Source organism: Panthera uncia, chromosome D2 (genome assembly GCF_023721935.1).
Source record: "Panthera uncia isolate 11264 chromosome D2, Puncia_PCG_1.0, whole genome shotgun sequence".
NCBI lineage: Eukaryota > Metazoa > Chordata > Mammalia > Carnivora > Felidae > Panthera > Panthera uncia.
This window is the reverse complement of record NC_064818.1, coordinates 55,184,601-55,204,861: the sequence shown is the minus strand read 5'-3', so window position 1 is coordinate 55,204,861 and position 20,261 is coordinate 55,184,601. Positions and strand designations below refer to the sequence as shown.

General features: G+C 40.2%; 1 protein-coding gene across 14 annotated transcripts in view; it reads right to left on the bottom strand.

Annotated features, from left to right (window-relative positions):
• The window catches only part of R3HCC1L (R3H domain and coiled-coil containing 1 like), a 95,157-nt gene that overhangs the window by 72,845 nt on the left and 2,051 nt on the right, over positions 1 to 20,261 (bottom strand). The window contains exon 1 of one of the 14 annotated variants that reach the window (XM_049645544.1): positions 18,320 to 19,440. The exons of the other annotated variants lie outside the window; for them this stretch is intronic. The gene's annotated coding sequence lies outside the window, so the exon portion shown is untranslated. Of the gene's footprint in view, positions 1 to 18,319; positions 19,441 to 20,261 lie in introns of those variants that run through there. 14 annotated transcript variants of the gene reach the window in all.

Sequence of the window (20,261 nt, the reverse complement as noted above, 5' to 3'; positions counted from 1 at the left end):
GAGAAAAACTCAGAATAAAAATAAACTCAGAACTGTATCTCAGGGGCGCCTGGGTGGCTCAGTCGGTTAAGCGTCTGACTTCGGCTCAGGTCATGATCTCACGTTTCGTGAGTTCAAGCCCCACATTGGGCTCTGTGCTAACAGCTCAGAGCCTGGAGCCTGCTTCAGATTCTGTGTCTCCCTCTCTCTCTCTGCCCCTCGCCCACTCATGCTCTGTCTCTGTCTCTCAAAAATAAATAAAGATTAAAAAATTAAAAAAAAAACTGAACTGTATTTCAAATGACTAACATAACCATGTGAGGATGGGAAGAATGCTAGGGAGAGAAAAATCCAAGTAACTTTTAAGCATGGTTTTTAGATAAGCACTGTCCAACAGAAACATGAGAATCACATATGTAATTTAGTATTTCTGATAGCCACATTTCAATAAAATAGGTGGAATTAACTTTATTAATATATCTTATCCAATATATCTAAAATATTTCAGTATATAATCAACATAAAAATATTACTAAAATACTAATAAGATCTTTGACCTTCCTTATTTTATACTAAATTTACAAAATCCAGTGTATACTTTACACTTAACAAAACAATTCATGTGTAGTGGCTACCCTATTGGGACACTGGAGATTTAGAGTATATACCTTTAGGCTAAAGAAAAACCTATCAACAAATACTGAACTCTGCTTAGGTGTCTTTTAAATAGTGGTATGAGTTAGCAATTCTTAAGTTTATTCTAAGATTGAGCCAATAAGTAAAAATATGAATAACAGGGCTAGATTTTTCCCTGTTGGAAGAGGGAGTTCTAAATACAGAATAAAGGAAGGACAGAATAAACCCTGTAGTACTGGGTTGGAATCAGAGGTTATCAGTATAAACTCACTGCTTTCAGTAGACAGATGAAGATGTACTGAGTGTGTGTGGACGGACACACACTTACACCACAATACAACTGTTTCCATGTGCCTGCTGAGAGGGCCTAGAGCAACGAGGGCATCTAGGGTCCAGATCCCGGCTTTTAAAACTATTCTCTACCAAAAGCAACCAGAGCTCCTTAAAGAAATAACTCATTCCAGGGCTCAGGCTGGGAAAGTGCAAGATGAGCCTACATTTTGTTGCAGTAAAAAGTGAGGCAGTGCTCAAAGAATGAGTAGCGTAAGCCAAAGGGAGACAGGAATCGGCTTGAAGGGACAGCAAGGCCAAAAGAGGAACAGCATCAAAATAAATAATTATGAAATAAAGTATTATTACAAATAAGTGTAGAAGATATGGTAGATTTACATATTCTGTATGTTGAATTTCTAAATCTACTATTTTGGAACCATCATGAAAATGATTGAGGCAGAAATCACCAATCAATACTAAAATTGGTGAGTAAAAGTTCCAGAAGTGGGGTGCCTGGGTGGCTCAGTCGGTTGAGCGTCCGACTTCGGCTCAGGTCATGATCTCGCAGTCCGTGAGTTCGAGCCCCGCATCAGGCTCTGGGCCGACAGCTCAGAACCTGGAGCCTGCTTCTGATTCTGTGTCTCCCTCTCTCTCTGCCCCTCCCCCGCTCATGCTCTCTCTCACTCTCAAAAATAAATAAATGTTAAAAAAAAATTTAAAAAAAAGTTCAAGAAGTAACATCTATAAAGTCTCAAAGTGTTTTCTCAAAGGTATTTCAAAATTAGAAACAAAATGTGAATACTTAACCCCACTGAACTATATACCTAAAAATGGCTAATCTGGTAAATTTTATATTATGTGTATTTTACCAACAAAACTACAAAAGGAAAAATAGTAACTACACGGGAAAACCTGGCAGACAGTACCATTTAAAACACTTTAAAAAAAAATCTTTTTTTTTTAAAGGTATAAATCAGCAAGGATGGATTTTTAATGAAGTGATCTAAGATCACATTACCAGTAATTCAACATCCTACACCACCTGACATGATGTCCTGAGAAGCATAACATTATTTCTACAGTACTCCTGCCAAAAATGGATAGTCTGAATCCAATCATGAGAAAACATCAGATAAACCCAAATTAGGGGCATTCTACAAAATAACTGGCCTGCACGCTTCAAAAATGTCAATGTCATGAAAAAAAATACAAACTGAGGAAATGCTCCAGATTAAAGGAAACTAAAGAGATACGACAACTGAATGCACTCCATGATCTAGAATTTTCTTTTGCCATGAAAGCACATTATTGGGACAAGGGCTGAAATTTGAACAAGCCTGCAGATTACACAATAATATTAAATCAATGTTAATTTCCTGATTTTCACAACTATACTTTGGTTACATAAAAGAATAACCTTATTTTTAGAAAATGCACTCTCAAGTATTTAGGTATACAGGGAAATAGGTCAGCACCTTATTGTCAAACAGTTCAAGAAATAGATAGTATGTATATGGAAAGAGAGAGAGAGAGAGAGAGAGAGAGAGGGAGGGAGGGAGGCAGGGAGAGAGGGAGAAGGAGGATAAATAAGAGGAGGGGAGGAAAAGTAGGAAAAAAAGAGGAGAAAGGGAGGAAGGGAGAGGGAGAGAAAAAGGAAAAGTAGTAAAGTGTTAATGTTTGAGGTATCTGAGTAAATTTTTTGTAGATTCTTGTAAGTTTTCTGCAGTCTGAAATAATGTCAACATAAATTAAACACCCCTCAAAAAAGAAAAAGATGTTAGCACAGTACCTGGCACATAATCTGCAGTCAAATGAATAGCAGCTGTTAGATGTTAATACGGACTCTAGATTCTACACAAAAAATTCTCTTGACATAACAGATATACACATTTATGGTGGGAAAAAATGGGGAGAGAAGCAAAATAATACATGTAATATGTTCCATTTAAACATCCTCACACAAATACACGTAAATGCACAGGAAAGACTAGAAAATATACACTAAATGGTTAATAGTGGTTAGCACTGGGTTGAGGAATCAAAGTGATTTTTATTTTCTTCCTCATACTTACCAGTATTTGCTAGCTTTCTTATAATGAAGATGAATCATTTTTATGTTTTTTCTAAAAATTACTTATAGAAATTAAAAGGATAGCCTGCAATCAAGGAAGGCATGGCATTCTTCATTTTCTATAACAATACCCTCTTTGCAGACCCATATTTAATTATTGTTTTTGAGCACCATATTGTTACTTGCCTTTCATTTATTAAAATTATAATGATCATGTAGTATCATTCTGATAGGGAAAAATTATGTTATAAGATGGCCAGACAGGACTGATAGGGGAATTCCAGTCCCCGCCCGAAGACTCCCCTTCCGGGTTCTTCCTCCTACCCCACTTGCAGCGTGCACCAAATTATTACTAATGTGGAAGTAACAGACTATAAATTGTCCCCCATTCTTGCGCTCGGGTCTCAGACCTCTGGAGAATGATCTCCTCTGAGCCTGCCTGTGTGAAATAAACCTCCTGCCTTCCAAGATCTCTGAGCGCCGCTTGGTTCTTCCATTGGGTGATCCAGACCAGGTTCCCTAACATTTGGTTCCCTGACTGGGAAACCCAACTGCACTGGCCCATTGTTGCCACCGGTTGGGGAAAATGACGAGGCGGTGAGTAATCTCAATGGAGAAGGCGCGCCCTGCCTGATATTCGGCACTCTCCTGCTTGGTCACCTCAGGCCAGCCCCGCTCCGCTGTTCCCACCAGACTCGAGGAGACTTGGTAGGTGAGGATCTGGACCCAATGTCAGACATCTGTAAGGCCTGGCGCCCCTGACCCAGTCAGACCCACCCATCAGGTTGGAAGGGGAGCCTGATCACCTCCCAGAGACCGTTCAGAGGTTTCACAGGCAGGGATTCCCAGGGAGGGAATGTATTAACCTCTGGTCTGAGTGTGTGAGTGAATGTGCAGCCCAATCTGGTCCTTCAGTTAGGACTTAATGTGTGGCTCCACGGGCAGGCACCCTTAAGGTCCCCAAAAGCCCACGGAGTCTGAGTGGGTCCGTCAGATTCCGTAGTGAACACCATACAGTCTATGGCGGCATCAGAATAGTTTCCGATCGTAAGTCACAAAGCTGAGACCACTTCACCTAAGTTCCTTTGGGACATGGACAGACGGGCATCTGACTGGTCTCCTCATTTCAGGGGGCACCCCTATCCCTCTGTCTGTCTTTGTGACTCCGTCTCATGGGAACATTATGAAGTCGGGACAGAGAACACCCACAGTTCTTGAGACTATGATCAAGAACTTCAAGAAGGAGTTTTTGGGAGACAATGGAATTAAGATGACCCCCGGCAAGTTAAGGCCCCTATGTGATTTGGAACAGCCCACTTTTGGTGTAGGATGGCCCTCACAGGGAACCTTAGATGTCCCAACAGTCTGCTGTGTCTGGCGTGTTGTCACCAGAGACCCAGGTCACCCAGATCAGTTCCCATATATCGACTCCTAGTTAGAGACTGCCCAAACCCTTCCCCCTTGGGTGTGATTTACCTGCAACGAACAGGGACAGGCTAGGGTACAGAAGTCCCCACTTCCACAAATTCTCGCCAGTGATCCGGCAAAAGAACCAGTCTTGCCCCTGCCATATGCTCCCCTGAGACCATCAGCACCTAACCCCCTGGTTCCCGATACTCTGCCACCTTCGGTCTCCCACCACCTCCAGACTCGGCACATCCTCTCTCCCCCAGAACCAGCGGCCAGATTGTGCCCTTGGCCAGGCATAGGCGCTCTCCAGATGCCAGTACGAGAGACGCGGGAACCTGAGAGACACAATGAAAACAAAACCCTCCAGCCTGGCAGCTCCATGATGCATTACCAGCCTTTCCCACTACTGATCTCAACTGGAAACTTAACACACCATCATATTCCAAAAAACCACAAACCTAATGGAGTCCCTCTTTCAGACCCACTGATCAACTTGGTAAGACTGCCAACAGCTGCTCCACACTTTAACACTGAAGAAAGACGGAGAATTATGAGAGGAGCTCAGCAATACCTTGAAGAACGTACACCAGGCAGGGTTGTCGATCCTGGCACCTGAGCTAGGACAGCCACATCTGAAGAACGTCCTACATGGGACTTCACTACAGAAGAAGGACAAGTCCACAACCGCAGGTACGAAGAGGCTCCCCTCTGGGGTATCTGAGCAGGGGCTAAGAAGACCATGAATATGACCAAGATACCATCAATCATCCAGCAGCAAGGGGAATCCCCAGGGATTATTATGAGAGGCTATGCAAGGCTTACCGCATTTATACCCCGTTTGATCCCGAGGCACAAGAAAGCCAACAGATGGTAAACACCTCTTTTTGTGGCCCAAGCTGCCCCAGATATCAGAAGGAAGCTCCAAAAACTCGAGGGCTTCACTGGAATGAACATCACCCAGTTGATCGAGGTTGCTAACAAGGTCTACATGAACAGGAAGGTCACTGCTGAGAGAGAAGCCGAAAAAAAGATGAGAAAAAAGGTCAGCCTCCTTGCTGCTGCTCTGAAGGAAAAGGACAACAAAAGGACAAGGAAGGTCCAGCTGCCAAAAGGGGGGAAGCCCAGAGCCTCCTCAGCAAGGGATCAATGTGTCTACTGCAAGGAGAAAGGACATTGGAAAATAAGGAGGTAGACACAGCTCCCTCCCTTACTATGGCCATGACATATGGCCCTTACTATGGCCTTATGGTGTCTGACAACTCCAGCCCTCCACCCAGATACACTAAAAAAGAAAATAAATGGGTTGAGGTCAAAGGGGCCACCCAGGCCAAGAAAGGATGGTGGAAACTGCCAGATGGACGCATCTTCGTCCCAGCAACAATGGGAGGGCATCTAGTCAGCAAATACCATCAACTCACCCATCTAGGAAAAACTGCATTAGAGGCCCTCCTCAAAAAACAATATTACATCAGTCTGCTGCCCGTGTTGTGTCAGACAATAAGCAAACAATGTGTGACTTGTGCCAAGAATAATGCCTGATCTATGCCGCGACTCCCACCAGGAGTCCAAATAGGAGCTACCCACTTTGAGGACCTTGAAATAGACTTCACAGATGTCCAGCCAAGCCAAGGACTTAGATACCTCCTAGTGATAGTCTGTACACACTCTGGATGGGTCAAAGCCTTCCCAACCAGGACAGAACGGAGCCAGGAAGTAGCTAGAGTCCTCCTGAAAGAAACTGTCCCCCGGTTTGGCTTACCAGCCACAATCTACAGTGATAACAGCCCTGCGTTCATGGTGGACATTATACAAACTTTAACCAACTCCCTCAACATCACCTGGACTGCTTACTGGCCTCAAAGCTCAGGGAAAGTAGAGCGGATGAATCGCACCCTCAATGGAACCTTAGCCAAGTTCTGTCAGGAAACAGACCTCTCATGGCCCAACCTATTGCCCCTGGACCTCCTGCGTGTCCATTGCACACCAGAAACTCAAGGTTTCTCCCCTTTTGAACTAATATATGGAAGGCCCTTCCATGTCTAGAGAGCCTCCCAGAGGACCTACACCAAATAGGGGATAAGGGAATAAGAGAACTTCAAGCTTTAGAGGCTACCCTAAATGAGTTACAACGATATACCACAGATAGGGCCCCAATCTCTCTAGGATCCCCTGTACACCCCTTCTCACCAGGGGACTTGGTCTGGGTCAAAGATTGGAAAAAAGACCCTCTCAAACCACAGTGGACTGGGCCTCATACCGTTACTGTGACCTCCCTACTGCCTCAAGGTCACGGACATCACTCCATGGGACCACCACTCCAGAGTCAAGAAGGCCAAACCTGAGGAGCCCCAGACTTGGAAGACTGACCCAAGTCTGACAAAACCACTCAAAGTGACTTTCTGGAGAGTCCTACATTTTTAGGATCTTCAGCCCTACTCAAACCACACCCAGGAAGCTGGCTGGTCTACAAACGGCAGAAGCTTGAGGAATCGCCAGTCCAATAAAATAAACAGACCGTCCTTACTCCTTGCCATCAGATTGGCAGAGGTTGCCCCAGAAAGCTGGGAAAACATCGAGAGGTTCCTGTTCGCACTCACCTTCCTCTTACTGACTGCCTCTAATCTGGACCCCATTCATAAACCTTCAGTCTTAAGGCCCAGTATAAATGAGCGGTGTTACTACCCGTCCTCCTAGGGACAAGAATAGCCACAGGGATAGGGACTGGCCACGGGGGTAGGAGGCACAGGCTCTTCTGTGGAACTATATCATAAACTGTCCCGAGAACTCAATGAAGACATGGAACGAGTGGCTGACTCCCTAGCGTCCTTGCAGGGCCAAATAAGTTCCCTGGCAGGAGTTGCCCTCCAGAACAGATGGGCACTTGACCTCCTCATTGCCAAGAAAGGGGGCACCTGCATCTTCCTCGGAGAAGAATGCTGTTACTTTATAAACCAGTCAGGAATAGTCACAACCAAAGTCAGGGAATTAAGGGAAAGGACCACCCCATAATAAATGAAGATGATGCCCTCTAATACAGCCTAGATAGTAAAGTGTTTTTTGTTGTTTTTTTAAAGATATAAAACAACAAGGGTGGAAAAAGGAGAAAAAAGTAACAAAACTTTGGAAGCTGGAACATATGCAAATATTTACAGCAGATCCTGGGGAGTCAAATCCCAATCCAACAGTAGAGAATGCTGAGACCCAAACCAATTTATAGCCAGAAACCTACACAAGGATCAGGAACGGACAGCACCGCCTCTGGAATTGGAAGTGAAATGGAGAAAGGGCACTGAGTGAAAGCTGTCTGAGGAGCAGTTAGATCCTTAGATCTCTTCTGCTCCCTGAAAAAAGACTTGAGGTTATCTCTGCAGAATGTAAAAAGGGATGATCTCTGGTTTAGGGGCTAACTGGAAGTGCAGAGGTCTTTAAAACCTGTGATGAAGTGCACATGGTTGAAAGCTAAGATCTACCCTTCCCCACTCCCATTCCCACACACTAGCTGCAAAAAAAAAAAAAGAAAAGAAAAGGTAAATTGTTGTAAATTAGAAGGACCTACAAATACCTACAAATACCCAGTACTACATACAAACAGGCAAAGACCTACACCAAGGCACATCACTATTAAATTTCGGAATACTGGGGACAAAGCAGAGATTGAACAAGTTTCCAATGAGTAGGTCCAAACAAAAGAAGAGGACTCAAATTTGCTGAGGACTTCTCAATAGCAACAGAGGACAAGGAGAAATAATTATGCCTTCAAAATTCCACAGAAAAATATTCTCAATCTAGAATTTTACACTCACACAAACTAGATTTACCAAATGTAAGGACAGAAAGAAAAGACACTCTGACATGGAAAGGCTTAAAAATTACCTCCCATATAATAAATACACTTTCTTAGAAAATCACCAGAGGACTAAGAATTTAAAGTTCTAACAAATTTAGGAAAAGACGGATTGTTCCTAGCCAGGGTAAACTGCCAAGAGAATCAGTTTCAAATCCATTCAATTGATAAGGACAACTTAACCCAAAAGGCACTCTTTTAAGCCAAACAATCAGGGACAGATTCACTCCAATAAACACCCCCACCTGAGGGCCAACAAATGAACTACAATGTCACCCAAGTAACCATGCATCTACAGATGATGTTAACCTACTTCCACCTCTTAAAATCTTCCAATCCCTGAACTCCACACTCCCAAAAACCACTATGTATGATTAACACTCTGCTTTGTTCAAGATTTGCCTGATCAGATATTCTAGATAGTGGTATCATCACCCTGACACCAAATGAAGAAATAAATCCCAACAAAGAAAGGCATGGATATGGAAAACAGGATATTCAATACAAAAAAGAAGTGAAGGAATATTGGTGAATGGGATTCCAGGATGCTAACTGCACCAGAAGTAGAAGGCAACCAATCCAGACTGAAGCTCTAAGACAGAGCCAGGCATGTTGAAGGCTGTGGTCCCCATGTTCTCTGCCACAGTAGCATCTTTCAAATCCAACACAACTACCAGAGGATGTGCTCTACCTAAGCAAGAGGGTAAATGAGGAATAAGGAAGGTTAAGAGTTACAATACTGGGAATCTAATTGAAAAGGAAAGAAAAGTCTAAGAATAACAAAGGGAAATCTTCCCCAGAAATGAGCTGTGAAGCAGGCCCAGATATTAGGTGTAGATAGGAGGACAACGAAGGTCTCTAGCAGAGAAGTTGCCAAAAAAGGAAAAAAATTAGAACACATTACTGTGACTGACCTTATGGAAAACTGCACTGAGAGGCTACTATTTCAAGACACTATCAGCAAATAAAATTTGCACAGGCACAGTAACGTAAACGTAAGATTAACTATTTCATTTAACCAGACATTGTAATATAACTAAATTGGGAAGGTAGAGAAGGAATAGCAGTGGTGATGGTGGTTGAAAAACAGTACAGAGGCATGTGGGTGTCTCAGTCACTTAAACAGCGACTTTAGTTTAGGTCATGATCTTGCAGTTCATGGGTTCGAGTCCTGCATCAGGCTCTGTACTGACAGCTCAGAGCCTGGAGCCTGCTTCGGATTCTGTGTCTCCCTCTTTCTCTGCCCCTCCCCACTCACACTCTGCCTCTCTCTCTCCCTCTCTCTCTCTCTCTCTCAAAAATAAACATTAAAATTTTTTTTTTAAAAAGAACAGTAAAACTTTCTCTATCTTAATAGAAACTTAACATATAATGAAAAAATTGGTGACTCAAAAGACAGCACTACACATATATTATTTGGAAATATGGATACATAAATGCCAGAAGAAGAGCTGAAAGTGGTTACCTTTAGGGAAGAAACTAGAAAGCATGGGGATTCACTATGTTTTGTTATAAATTCAGTTTTTACTATTTGACTTTTAAAGCTTGTCTATTTTAAACTATATGTCTGTTGATAAAATACAAAAAACAGCAACTGACGAATTTCTTAAATGTATTGTTCATCATTTAAAAAAATATATAAATAAAATATTTTCAATTGAAAGGAGTAAAAAAAAAAAAAAAAACATCCTAAGGAAAAAGGTCTCCCTTTTTGTTGGGAGACCTTCACATTTTTTCCTAGTACTGAAAGAACACAAACATACAAAATATAGAAGCTTTAAAAATAAAAAAATTTTAAGGCAAATAATTACCACTTGAGTGGACAAAATTCAGTAATTGTAATACCAGGAAGATTGTAGGTCTGATCTTACTTACAAATTCATTAATGATCAGGAGAGTGCAAATAACACATTTAATTAAATTTGCTCATTTATCTATTTGGGGAAGTACGATTAACAGCAGTGAGAGAGAGTAGTAACATAAAAGGACAGAGACGAATTAAAACATTGCCCAAAACAACCAAATTGGAGAGTGGATGGAAAGCTAAGTAAAATTAGGGGCTAAAGACAACAAAAGAGAGGTATCAGAGGCTTATTTACCACCATTTTAAGGCACACTGTGGCAACGTGGAGTAATTTTGGCCAATGCCAATGTTAAGAGGAGATACATAAAACACACACATTATGTATATGTATGTTTGTACACACACAAGCATACATATACGTACATACACATAATTTTTTCCTTATGAGAGACTGATAATCCTAATTAAACAAGGATCTGTGGGGCACCCGGGTGGCTCAGTCAGTTAAGTGTCCAACCCTTGATTTCGGCTCAGGCTGTGTTCTCACAGTGGTGAGATCAAGCTCTGCAGTGAACCTGGAGCCTGCTTTTGATTCTGTCTCTCTTTCTCTTTCTCTCTCTCTCTCTCTCTCTCTCTCTCCCCCTGCCCCCGTCCCCCACTCTGGCATGAGTGCATGCTCTCTCTCAAAATAAATAAACTTAAAAAACAAACAAACAAACAAGGATTTGTAAAGGATTATACCCTAAAAACAAAGTACTGTTAACGCAATCTGACAAGAGTGGTTTTATATTCATAATTTTTATAAGTACAGAAACTCTATCAAGGATTACCAATAATGACAAACTGTCCTAAAGACAATTAATTCTGTTGTCTACCTTGTATTCTTCATCTAGCCACACTTGGATTATCCTGATTGTTCCTGTTCTTTATTCCCAGGCACTGACCACTCAGAATAGTCTACATTTACCCATCTCTCCAGCAGAAAGGTGTCGCTATGTGACTAATTTTCACCAACAGAATATGAGCAAAAGTGGTACGTGTAACTTTCAGTAAGTATCCTTAAGGGGAAGGAAATGTGTTCTTTTCTTCCTCCTTTCTGATGGATGGAATGTGAATGAAACAGCTGGAGCTCCAGTAACTATCTTAGACTATAAAGTGACTTCAGAAAGAACAGAATCCATGCAGAGAAGTGCAACATGACACCATGACAGACAGACCATACCAGTCCTAGACTACTTTGGGAATTCCTGACGTTGGGCGAAATACACTTCTATGATGTTGAAATCTCTGCTATTTGGTTGCAACCAAATCTAATCCTAATTAGTATAACCGCTAGGCTAAGGCACACTCCTCGTTTTGTTTCTCTAAACATTCTCCTGCCTCTCCTTTTTTTTTTTTTTTTTTCTTAATTTTTTTTTCAACGTTTTTTATTCATTCCTGGGACAGAGAGAGACAGAGCATGAACGGGGTAGGGGCAGAGAGAGAGGGAGACACAGAATCGGAAACAGGCTCCAGGCTCCGAGCCATCAGCCCAGAGCCTGACGCGGGGCTCGAACTCACGGACCGCGAGATCGTGACCTGGCTGAAGCCGGACGCTTAACCGACTGCGCCACCCAGGCGCCCCCTCCTGCCTCTCCTTTATTGTGAGTTTTCCTCAATACTCTATTGTTGGTCTTTTCCACTCTTCTCCCACTGGGTTCTAGGCCAACATTCTAAAATAACATCTCTATGTGTCAGATCTTTGAGCTCTAGTTTTATCTCCAGCTGCCTATCATTCCACTTGTATGTGACATAATTAAACAGGAATACAAGTGATTTTTAAAACGCACACATTGGGGCGCCTGGGTGGCGCAGTCGGTTAAGCGTCCGACTTCAGCCAGGTCACGATCTCACGGTCCGTGAGTTCGAGCCCTGCGTCGGGCTCTGGGCTGATGGCTCGGAGCCTGGAGCCTGCTTCCGATTCTGTGTCTCCCTCTCTCTCTGCTCCTCCACCGTTCATGCTCTGCCTCTCTCTGTCCCAGAAATAAATAAAAAACGTTGAAAAAAAAAAACAAAAACAAAAAACGCACACATTAAATAAAGTAGTGGTGGTAGCAATGGCAGTAGTTATTGTGAGGGTAATAAATAGCTAATATTTACTGAGCTCTTAATATTTATTAGGCACAGTTCTAAGTCTAAGAGCTAATCCTCACAACAATCCTATGAAGCAGGAAGTACTGTGCCATATCCATTTTAAAAATGAGGAAACCGAGACCCAGACATGTTAAGTAACTTGCTCAAAACATATAACTAGTGTATCAAAGAGATCAAACCTAGGCTGTCCAGAACCCACCCTCCTAACCCAATATACACTAGTACTTTATTCTAAGGATGCTATCACAGCTTAAGACTTTTTAAGTTGTCTTCAGCAACCACATGACAGTCATTTAAATATCCACCATGGTAATAAGTTTTATGCCTCTGCAGAATCATTTTTAGAAACTGTCAAATATCACTTAGAAATAAGTAATTAAGATGAGTGATCAAGCTAGAAAATACTCTCTTGAAAACAAAGGATATGATCATCAAGCAACGAGACTGGTTTTCTTGTATTGACTCTACTGTTTCTGAAAGCAGTTTCAAAAGACAAATTCCAAAGAATACTTATTTGCTAAAATAAATGTATGGCCTCAAAAACAAATACTTTAAAAGTGAGACCTTTCATTTTTATGTTCTTTAGTTTTTTGGGTTTTTTTGTTTGTTTTTGGTTTTTTTAACGTTTTATTTATTTTTGAGACAGAGAGAGACAGAGCACGAACGGGGGAGGGGCAGAGAGAGAAGGAGACACAGAATCTGAAACAGGCTCCAGGCTCTGAGCTGTCAGCACAGAGCCCGACGCGGGGCTCGAACTCACGGACCATGAGATCATGACCTGAGCCGAAGTCGGACGCTTAACCGACCGAGCCACCCAGGCGCCCCTATGTTCTTTAGTTTTAAAGTACCAGATTTTTTTTAACTAGCACTCAAATGATCTAAAACCTAAAATTTATATTAGCACTTGAACTCATTATCTTTCTCCCTAGGCCTATCTGAGCTCTTTTCCCAATGTCACTATCAATGACACTACAATATACCTGCTAGGTCCGGCTCAAAACTTTGAGATATTCTGATTCTTTCAAATTTTCCAACCCCATATTTACTGTTCTTCCTCCACGAGCTATCATGTTTTCTGTTTCCACATTACCCCACTACTGCTGTATTGAAATACTCGCCAGCCACTCTCAACTAGAGGTTAGCCCACAAAGCTGCCAGGACAACCATTCTCACTGTTTTCATCATACGACTTTCCCTGGTATTCAGGGAAATACTTGCCCTGGTATTCAGATTGGCAATGGGAAAGCCAGAATTTGAACCCATTTCCTAGGTTCCCACTCAAAGTGAATACAAATTTAAAGATCACCGCCCAGAATATAATTCATGCTAGTTCCAGAAACTGCCAGACACTACTCATAAACATGTTACCTTTCTTTAAAAAAATCAGGATACAAAATTTGTATACAATAGCAAGAGATCCCAATTTAAGTGCATCTGTATTACATTAATAGGCATACATAGGAAGGAAATAATCTTAAATGTTAATAGTTACTTCCAGATGGTGAAAATATGGATATATTTTCCAAATCCTCTATAATGAGCACATACTGAATTTATAATAAGAAATACTTAAAAATTAAAACTATATGACATTATGAAGTCAAAGATAAATTCCTTGACATTGAACTCAAGTGTCAGAAGCAAAGAAAAGTTTCAGGCTACCCAAGGAAATAAACAAGAAGCACAGTACAAAAAAGAAACACTACAGCAATAAGTGAAAGAAAAGCAACGTCACATTAACAACAATGGTCGCAGAAACCAAGAGCTACATGGCTCCTGGGGCTTGTTGACTCCAGTACTTAATAAATCATTGGTTCTTACACTAGAAGAGTCAAGAGGCCTAAAAGGTCAATGGAAATTCTGAATGTATTGAAAGATGGTCACACTGAGATTGAAACTGTTATTTGGGATAGTTGTAGAGAATTACACACCACATAAACAAATCAAGACTACTAATTTTCCTTCTGGGTAGTCTCCTAAAATGAAAATGTGAAATGAAAGCACAAAAGTTCTGAAAAGATTCATAGGATAAAAAAATTTAGGACCACTAAATAGGCTATAAATTCATCTTTCCCTGGCACTAGTTTTTTTAATTCCAGTCCAACATCCCTTACCCAAAACACCTGGGGCCAGAGAGGCTTCACAATTCACGAACTTTTTTTATATTTTACAAAGGTTAATATGGTACATATTCCATATGTTACAAAATATTCCAACTAGGGCTTCGGGCAAAACTCTAATTAAACACATTAAACATTTGTATGGGAAAAGTATAAATCACTATACTATGTAAAATAAAGACTACAAGTAGCCTGACATCAGTGCAGACTGAATTTTGCTGCCAACAGTTTGCCACAAACTTCTTAAAGACTTCCCATTCTCGTAACAGTTTGAATTTAGGAAACATGGATAAGAAATTATGGACCCGAAACTGGTTACATCTAAGAGGTGGAATTATGCATGGATTTTGTTTCTTTCCTGATATTCCACATATTCAACAGTGAACATGTACCATATTATTTACAAAACAATACTTGAAATTTAAAAAGGGATGTGAAAAAGCCCAAATACAGATACTGACCAACTAGCAAACTGGGTTAAAAAAAGAAGTAAGATCTTGTTCAGATTTCAAAAGCCAAAAAAGTAACTTAAAATAGCTCTGAGTTTAAAAGTTTTTCCAAGTTTAGTATAAGTATTTAAAATAAATGAATAAAAATGCTATCAACAGTGGGGGAAATCCTTACTAAGACTCAACAGGAAATTTATGAACTGAAATTCAAAATGTGATAATTGTATTAACTCATTTGTAACTTACTATTTTTCAGTTCAATTAAGTGCTTGTGACAGACTGTCTTTCCCAAAGATGGCACCTATCTCCTGTCCCCAGTCTTTCTTACAATGTGACTTTGACACTTCTCCCGTGAGAAGTGGGTTCAGTGTAACTGCTATTTTTGACTCTGACAAGTTTATGTCACTATGTAACTTCCACGAGTAGGTCCCAAAAGGCAATACAGTTTCTGCGTGGTTCTTTTAGGATGCTCATTCTTAGGAAACAGTCACCACCTTGCTCTCAAGGAGCTCCACTGGTCTATGTGGAGAAACTGTAGGCAGGTGTTCTGTGGGACAGCCACATTAGCCCCCAGACATGAATGCTGACACCTCCAGGAGCCGGCAGGTCACCACCAGCTTTTAATTATAAGTCTTTCCACCTAAAGGTCAGGTAAGCCATCTCCTCACTACCTTGTCTGAATTCAGACAAAATCCACAGCATAATAAAATGGGTATTTTACACCGCTAAGTTTTGGAGAGGCTTGCTACACAAAAAGCTAACCAGAAAAAGCGCCCTTCCCTAGTTCAGTAGCTCCATTCATATGAAACCTATACACGTACGTGCACACATACACTCTAATATCAAGCTTTTCTCAACACTGAAGAAGGTCTAATCTGCCAATGAGAAATTGGACAGACCTGTTTAAATAAGACAGTTTCCACTTGGGAACAATTCATGTCAAATATATTCTGAGTACCTGACATATGTAGAACACTTTGCTAAATGTTTAAAACACAAAGGTAAATAACATATAGTTATTAATCTAATCTAGAATGGGAGGAAATAAAAACAAGTATACAAATAGTTTACAGAAGTATTTAAGTGCCAAAACTGGTACATAAAGTTAATTCCACCACAGTTAATTTATAAAATCATTTGGACTCATAAAAAGCTTTTTGATTTCTTTAGGAAAGTAGAAGAGCTTTGCAGATGCCTAGAAAAAAAGACTAAAAAAACATATGAAAAATGTGGCCTTCGTTATGTGCTTATAAGGCTGTTTTTTGTTGTTTTAATTCTTTATTTCCCAAGTTTTCTACAGCAACCATGTACCAGATTTATTAAGAAAAAAAATTTTGGGGGGGAGGGGCACCTGGGTGGCTCAGTCAGTTAAGCATCCGACTTGGGCTCTGGTCATGATCTCCAGGTTCGCGAGTTCCAGTCCCCAGACCAGCTCTGTGCTGACAGCTCAGAGCCTAGAGGCTGCTTTGGATTCAATGTCTCCCTCTCTCTCTCTGCCCCTCACCTGCTTTGCACTCGGTCTCTTTCTCTCTCTCTCTCAAAAATAAACATTAAAAAAATTTTTTTTAATTAAAAAAAACATTTTAAAAAATTTTTAATTTTTTTTAACGTTTATTTTTCTGGGAGAGACACAGCCTGAGCAGGGGAGGAGCAGGGAGAGAGGGTGACACAGAATCTGAAGCAGGCTCCAGGCTCTGAGCTGTCAGCACAGAGCCCGACGTGGGGTTTGAACTCAGGAACTCTGAGATCATAACCTCAGCCCAAGTCAGACGCTTAACAGACTGAGCCACCCAGGTGCCTCAGAAAAAAATGTTTTTTATTTATTTTGAGAGAGAGAGAGAAAGAGCAGCAGGAGCAGGGGAGGGATGGAGAGAGAGAATCCCAAGCAGGCTCTGTGCTGACAGCACACGGAGCCCAATGTGGGGCTTGATATCACAAACCATGAGATTATGACCTGGGCCAAAATCAAGAGTTGGATGCTTTTTTTTTTTAATTTTTTTAACATTTATTTATTTTTGAGACAGGGAGAGACAGAGCATGAACTGAGGAGGGGCAGAGAGAGAGGGAGACACAGAATCTGAAACAGGCTCCAGGCTCTGAGCCATCAGCCCAGAGCCCGACGCGGGGCTCGAACTCACGGACCGCGAGATCATGACCTGAGCCGAAGTCGGCCGCTTAACCGACTGAGCCACCCAGGTGCCCCAAGAGTTGGATGCTTAACTGACTGAGCCACCCAAGCACTCCAAAAGAAAACAATAGTTTTATTTAATTTTTTAAAAATGTGTTTAAAATACACTATGAAGAGAGTCAAGCAAGAGGTTAATAGATCTGTAACAGAAGCTATTCTGGTGTCAGCATGCCAAATATACAAAATAAATTTAGAATTTAAGGAGAATTTTCAGTAGAATAAAAACTGCATAAACATGTTACTTGTTTGCTATTAATATCTACTTTTCTTCCCTTTCCTTGCTAATTACAAATATTTAGAAGGTCTCCTCAGGTAACAGAAAACAACTACCTCAATAAGCTCTCCATCTCCTGGTCATGCCCTCCCAGATCCCTCCAGCATTCTGTCTCCCTCTCTGCATCTATCATTTCTAAGGTGGCCCTTCTCTCTACATCTCTGATTATTCTTCTTTCTAACTCTGCCTCAGACTGTCTCTCTCAGTGTTTCTGACTTCCCGTCTCTAGATGACCCTCATTCTCTGCCTATCATGTGTGTTCTTCTGTTTCCCTCCAGTGTGTATGTCTGTGTGTGTGTGCGTGGATAGGTGTTTGTGTTACTCTCATGGACTCTGCCTTTTGGTCAGTTTCTTCCCCACAGCTACCTACCCCATTTCCAAGACATTTCTGTTACCTTTTCCCTCTAATCTTGATAAACTAGCAGGAATGGTATTATTATCCCTATTTTATAGATGATAAGAGAACACATACTGGACTACTGATATAAATTTGAGAGTTTAGGATTTATATCCAAGTGCTTCTCTTCTTTAATACTCTTCTGGTATTCCACGGAAAAAAAAAAAAAAAAAAAAACTTGAAACAGCCCAACTGCAAGCCAGTATTAACACTACATGTATTCTTTCCTAAGAAGGAAATCTATTAAGGAGTGCCACATACCTTTTGCCTCTGTTTTTGCCTCTGTTTTTGCCTCTGTACCAAGTAAATGGTCAGGAGCTGTCAGAAATCTATACCATTATATTAACAGGTTAACAGTGTTATTTGGGAATCTCACAATACTAGACACCAGACCTGCTGTTTCCAACAGTGCTTCTCTATTTTTATCCCTAGTCTGGAAACAACCATGTTTGACATAAAAAAAAAAAAAAAAAAAAAAAAAGATATAAGAGGGACAACAAATGTTAATAAAACTGAAGAGTGATTCTGAAGAATGGAAAGCTATATAGAAAGCTAGCATGAGACAAGTGAAAAATGCACACCACAGACTGGAAGCAACTGGTCTATGTTTTATTGAGAGAGTAGAAAACCCTCTTCAAATGCAGGCTTACAGCTTGCTGAGCAACACCCTATAACTTCTCTTCTATCTAAAGCTCTGTCAACTGGAATTTTTCCGTAATTCAATAAACTCTTATGACTTACCCAGACTTCATCCATCCTGCTGGGCTCATCAACAAGGAACTCTAAATGTTTTCTCCACTAGCTAAGACCACATTTTCTGATGGGTGGCATAGAAGTAGGGTTCTCTTTCAAGCTACCAATAGCCTAGTTCCATTTCTTTCCACTTCTATAAGTGGGAAGTCTGCAACAAATACAGTTCAACAAAGAAGAAATGTCTAAATTATAATTCAGGTTAATGATTGTCAAAGATCACCCTGTAGGTCCCCAATTTTATACAGAGTGTGAGGGCTAGTCTTATATTTAAACAGGTTTATCATTAAAAATCTATACTTTTATTCTGGCACTAGCTCACTTAACTCTATTATGTCTAATGAGTACATAAGTACTGAATCGACAATATACCAGTTTTATCATTCATTCTGGCAAGCTATTTTGTGAATGGTTAATCTATGGAGCTAATGAGGACAGGGTCACAGATTGGAAAATCTTGGCCAATTAGCTTTGCTGTGTTTCATGGGTTGATGGTTACAGTCAACAACCTTAACCTTGGCTAACAGAAACAAAACAAAACAAAATACACTGATCATGTGAAGTATTAGAGGAATGAATTATAAATGTTTGACCAAAATCAATGATTATCATAAAAATATAATAATAAAATTTTTTAAAGTAATGCTAACATAATCTACCTTTTGCTAAGCCTGGTTAGTATGTGCCTAGTTCAAAAAATCTCTAATCTTTTCAGTCATGCGAGATTGGTTATTATTATCCCTGTTTTACAGATGATAAGAAAATGAACTCAGAATGATAATATGAACCAAAGTCATAACCTATTAAGTGGTGGAGCCTGAATTCAAACTTTGATTTGACTCCAAAGCTTAGGTTATTTCCACAATACCATATAGTTTCTCAACAGCATGCCTTAGGGACATACGACAATCAACAAAATGTTCTTACTCAGAACTATTCAGCACAGTCATTACTGAGCATATCCACTACGTACACTTAGATGCTAAAGCTGAGAATGAGTTTACCTTCCAAAACTTCTTTAAGCAAAACAGCAAAGATTCTTGTTCTTTAAGAACACAAGCATTTAAAACAAAGGAAAAAATAATACATTATAGCATACAAAGTAATTTTTAATGGAAATGACTATTGTCATAGCTTTGTATAAAAGTCTATAGTGAAAAAATAGTTATCTTGCAGATTCATAACTGGAAGAATGAAATTACCAGGGCAGAGCCAGAGGATACCACATTAAAACAGAGTAAAGGAAACATTTCCTAAAAATCTGAGTCTGCAGGTATCTTGTAGTCAAAACTCATTTGTAGGAAATAAAAATAAATATTTCAATTCTTAACCCTAAGATTTTGCTTTGACCAACAGATCAATTTTCTCTATTAGACTATCCTTCTTGGTTTCTCTCAACTCTCACTCCTTGCAAATGTGTACACCAATGTCACTAAGAGTTTTACCTTAATAAAAAATGAGGTCACCAAGCTCTCTGGAACCTACCCACTAAGCTAACTAACTTTTAGAGTCAAACAGTCTGACTTAAAAAAAAAAAAAAAAAAAAAAAAAAAAAAAAAAAAAAGGCAGGAATGAGGGGAAGGACCAAAAAATGGCTCTATAAAACTATGTCCTAGTCAATAGTCAATAACTAAGTCATAAACACAGATAATTGTTCTACTACAAGCTACAATGTGCAGACAGAAAACAGCATCCTTACGACAGGTTACAAATGAAGCACCAAAGCACATCCCAAACAACAATCTTTTCACAATAGCATTTTAGAAACCTCTAAAAGTGAAAAATAGCCTAATATAATCTTTATATAAAATACAATTGCTAAGAAACACACTGCAGAATGAGAACTTCTATTTACAGTATTTTGGGGAAAAAAAAGAAATCTCAAGAAAATACATTATCTAAATTATCATTTTTTGATCATCATAGTCAACAA